The sequence below is a fragment of the Oratosquilla oratoria genome, chromosome 5 (genome assembly GCF_046742065.1).
Source record: "Oratosquilla oratoria isolate Oo_2021 chromosome 5, ASM4674206v1, whole genome shotgun sequence".
Classification (NCBI taxonomy): domain Eukaryota; kingdom Metazoa; phylum Arthropoda; class Malacostraca; order Stomatopoda; family Squillidae; genus Oratosquilla; species Oratosquilla oratoria.
Window position 1 is genome coordinate 18,227,103 of NC_134781.1, and position 5,000 is coordinate 18,232,102.

The window sequence follows — 5,000 nt, forward strand, 5'->3', positions numbered from 1 at the left end:
AAGTATAACGTTTAGGGATAGAGGAAACGGACGAGGGGGAAAACGTTTGGGAACGTTTCCATGGAAACCATTACAGGTGCCGAAGCAAAATAACGAATGTTCGGACAATCATGCAATTAATCACCCACACAGTCAGTTGCTTCTGTTTTATTAATTTTATTTTTATTTTATATAAATTTATTTAGGTTTATTCAATTTTATTACTCTATTACTCTTTCGTAAGAGACATATGTGGTCTAATTCTTCCCTATTTATTTATTTATTCATTTATTTATTCTTATATATGTATTTATTAATTTCTGGCTGAGCGGGTTAGGTTGTCATTACTTGCGGCGAAAGTCGAGGTGAGAGTGGTTCGAATCCTGCCACCGGCGAAGTTGAACCAAGGGCATGGTTCATTAAATTCCACGGTATAAAAGCCCTCTGTGAGGGGCACCGTCCTAGCCTCCCGATAAGGGGGGAGTGTGTGACGTTAAACCATATCATCATCATTTATTAATTTATTTTTGCATATGTATTTATTCATTTATTTATATATTGATTTATTTATCCATATATTTATCTACCTTTTCTCATTACATCTTCAGGTGATATGACCTAAACGAAGTCCCCTCTGGTTGTCGAATGATGAAACTTGACGACTCTCAAGTGTGATGAGTAAGTACACAAACATAAATTTGGGAGTCGTAGCCTCAGAGGAGCTTGCAAAGACACCACTGAAACCCAGAAGTCTTGTTTTATGTAGTTCATACCTTAACCTTCTCTAGGCTTTTGTTTGTTATCAATCGGCAGGCATGTATGTATACATGGATGGATGATAGGATAATATGTGTACACGTCACGCCCACGCAGTTTAAAACCATGTGCGTGTATATATGTGCGTGTGTTGATTATATATGTTTGTGTTTGTTTATGCGTAGATTGAGTGTATGTGTGTGTGTGTGTGTGTGAATGCGTACATTGTGTGTGTATGCTTACGTGTATATTTGTGTGTGTTTGTGTATGTGCGTGTGTTTGTGAATGTGCGTGTGTTTGTGTGTGTTTGTGTATGTGCGTGTGTTTGTGTGTATGTGTGCCTGTCTGTATGTTTTTGTTTGTGTTTGTATGTATATGGACGTGCCTGTGTGCGTGCATGTGTATTTGTGTGTGTGTAAAGTATGTGTGTGTGCGCGTGTGCGTCAATGTGTATGTGTACAGTGTGTGTACGCGTGTGCTTGGGCGTCAATGTGTATGTGTACATGTGTGTGTGTGTGTGTGTAGTATGTGTATGTGTGTGCGTGGGCGTCAATGTGTGTGTGTGTGAGTGTGTGTGTATGTGTATGTGTTTGAAGTCGACGGAACATATTCGCCACATTTCAAGGTAAGTTTTGAGGTGGTTCCAGCGACTGGTTGAGAGTTCAGCGCACGTATTCTTTAAGGTCTGTCATTTATACAACTGTCTACGAAGGCGCCAGGTCGCTTATTGCCTAGTTTCTATCTCAATGTTTTTAAATGTGTGCATTTATTTTAACCTGTTTTGTGTATGTACGTGTATGTGTGTACGCGCTCACATGTACGCGTGTTTTATTCCCCATACAATGTTCGTGCTTTGTTCGTGTTCCGTAGAACGATATACCGGGAGTGAACGGGGTAAAACGAAAAAAGACAGGCAAGCAGAGAGCCAGGCAGACAAAGACATTGTGCCTGCATATACTCGTGTGCTTTGTACAGTCATGCCTTTGTGAAGTCCCCTGAACTTTCATATCTCTTGGCATATGGACGCAGTCGCGAGTAAATGCCTGTTTGCTCACGTTTATTGTTTCTGTGAAGAGTTGTTAAGTCGTCAAAAAATGAAGAAATAAGAAAAATAGGAGCCGTGGACGTACCTATTAACTTGTGGTATGGCAATTATAAGAAAAAAAAAAGTGATATTTATGTAATGCTGCCTCCGCCATTTTGGTGCGTTTTGTGTTCAGCGCGAATTTATTTATATTTTGGTCGCTCTATTTGTTAGATTCTCTTTGTCTCTGTCTCACTCATTCTGCCTGTATCTCTCTCTCTCTCTCTCTCTGTGTCTGTATCTCTCCCTCCCCCCTCCCGTCTCTCCCCCCTCTCCCGTCTCTCCCCCCTCTCTCTCTCTCCTCTCTCCCTCCCTACCTCTCTCTTTCCCTCTCTCCCTCTCCCTCCTCTCTCTCTCTCTCTCTCTCTCTCTCTCTCTCTCTCTCTCTCTCTCCCTCTCTCTCCCTCTTTCCCTCTCTCTTTCCTTTCCTCTCTCCCTCTCTCTCTCTCCCTCCCTCCCTACCTCTCTCTTTCCCTCTCTCCCTCTCCTTCCCCCTTCTCTCTCTCCCTCTCTCTCTCTCTCCTTCTCTCCCTCTCTGTGTACATTTGGCAACAAAACCGCGCGGTCCATCAGTTCGTGCAGCGCGTATTGATGTAACAGAAACGCTTGCGTGGCCTCGTGCAGTTGTGCAATGGACAGATTATGCTGATGATTTTCAACCTCACTCAAAGAATACTATGCTTGGTGAATACACAAAATCTCAATGCTTAGAAAGAAGAGAGAGAGAGAGGGAGGGAAAGAGAGAGACTCCGCATGTGGAGTAGGGTGACAAAAAAATCCATAAATAAATAATTTTGTGTCGAGTTGTGTCCGACAGCTCGTAAGACTACAAAGTTAACGAGACAAGCCCTAAAAAGGAGAAAAATGGCATTGCGACTTGAGTGACGTCACGAGTCGAGTGATTTCATAAATCGAAAGACCGACGCCACGGCTCGGAAGAGTGACGTCACGGGTCTAAGGATTTTTTTTATTTTATATATATAAACTGAATAAAGAGTCCAGGTTTTTTACCATCCCCAAATATATATATATATATATATATATATATATATATATATATATATATATAAATATATATATATATAATAATAATAATGAATAAATAGCTAAATAAAATAAATTAATAACATAGATAAATAATTATAAGCAAGATTTGGTTAAACATTTTTCACATCTGGCTTATTCGAGAATTCTTATATTGATGTCGCTACCCACTTCACCTCATTAACTCTATTTAGAAAACATTTTTGTTTTTAATCTTCTTTCCGTGGTCTCCTCTTGCACCTTTCAAAAATTATCTTACACAAAGAAATATGTACGGAACTGAATAAACAGTTCATGCTTTGCAAGGGAGCGTGTTTTAATTTATTTCATCTTCCATTTTTCTTACCCTCTTTCCGTTTTCTTTCGACGTGACCACTCCCCCTCCTCCCTGGAAAGAATCCTTCACTCCCCGGCCGGCGTCGTTAAGGGTTCCTTGCCCATAGAGTCTCCCCAAGTTTTGAGCCTTAAGAGGTTTCCGAAATGAGTCTGGCGAAGTAACGGGAACGGGGGGGAGGGGGAAGTCTCCAGAGTGATGTGGAGTTCTTGGCAAAGGAGAAATAAAGTGGCGCCATTATAACACATGGAGCTCATGTATATTATGCATGCCTATACATATATGTAATATATATAATATATATAATATAATATATATGATTGGAAGTGTGGTGAGGTAAACACCAGGAACCGTTGGAGTTTTATTACTAACGTTTAGTCCTAAAAGGACTTCCTCAGGGTGTACACAAACAAATCATTGACAGCTTATATATTTCCAGCTTACCCCGTCCCTCCCCGTTCGTCTTCGCTCCTTGTGCACCACCGTTCGACATCACGAAGAACCAAGCTGGCCGTTACTCTCGCCAATTTGACAAATCCCTCACGGTGGTTGCTACATGGATATAAATTGATGTAGGTCGCCTCAAATACTTTTCTACTCTGTTCCATTAGACCTTTATGTAGCACCTTTGTTCTTTCCCAATCTGGTAGGTGGCCAAAGTTGTCAAGGTGGACCACTAACGAATTTGAAGATCTGTGAGCTCTGACTTCGCTTTTGTACTCATAGGTACGTTTTTTCTATCCCTCAGCTGGTTTATATATGTATATATATATATATATATATATATATATATATATATATATATAGAGAGAGAGAGAGAGAGAGAGAGAGAGAGAGAGAGAAACGAGGTGAGGAGGAGAACGGTGATGGAAAAGGCGTTGCGAGATAGGGTTGATGAAAGTGTGTTGGAATGGTTTGGACACATGGAAAGAATGAGTGAAGGAAGATTAGTAAAAGAGGTGTGGAAGGCAGAGGTAGAAGGAGTGAACATGAGGGGGCGATCATGGATGAGACAGATGAATGGAGTAAAAGGGGCATTGAGAAAGAGGGGAATATCTGTTGAGGAAGGACTGGAGAGGACAGAAGATAGGGGTGGATGGAGAATGGTTGTGTATGAATGATGCTGTGATGCATGAAAGGGTTTGGGTTAGGGGTAGGGGGTGAGGAAGTATGTGTGAAAAAAAAAATGACGCAGCCCGAAGGGATTTCTCCCCGTCTTCTATTTTTCTATACGAGGGGACGGAGAGAGGAGGTCACCGATTTAATATATATATCTGTATATATATATATATATATATATATATATATATATATATATATATATATATTAGATAAAGTCCATAATATATTTAAACACGCAATGTGACGGCAGGCTTCGCGCGGAAGTGGAGCCGACTGTACAGATCAGCATTTGTCCATAGCCCAGATCCCCGTAGTTTTATTTTCAATTAATGGAAGTAATTGCTTGTTTATTTGTTTGTTTATTTATTGTATATATTTGGGTTTTACATACACGTACGTGTTATGTGCTTAGTTATTTCACTAATATCCCATTTATTTGTTTTATATTTATTTATTTTTACGTTTTATGCAGTCCGGCTTTTAGGAGCTTTAATGATTCACCTACGGACAAAAATAAATCAAACCTTTTTATAACTGCTGCCTCGTTTCAGAGGGTAGAAGCGCTGGTTACCGATGGAGATATATTATGAGAAAGAATATATATATATTTTTAATTTACTTCCTCATTTACCCATGTACTTGTGTATGTGATTGTTTTATTTTATTGCAAGATTCCCTGGT

The 5,000-nt window shown here is 39.9% G+C and overlaps 1 protein-coding gene across 1 annotated transcript in view; it reads left to right on the plus strand.

Annotated features, from left to right (window-relative positions):
- LOC143025389 (uncharacterized) overlaps window positions 1-5,000 on the plus strand; it is a 409,442-nt gene that overhangs the window by 214,555 nt on the left and 189,887 nt on the right. The window contains exon 2 of the mRNA XM_076184968.1: window positions 588-657. The gene's annotated coding sequence lies outside the window, so the exon portion shown is untranslated. The remainder of the gene's footprint in view (window positions 1-587; window positions 658-5,000) is intronic.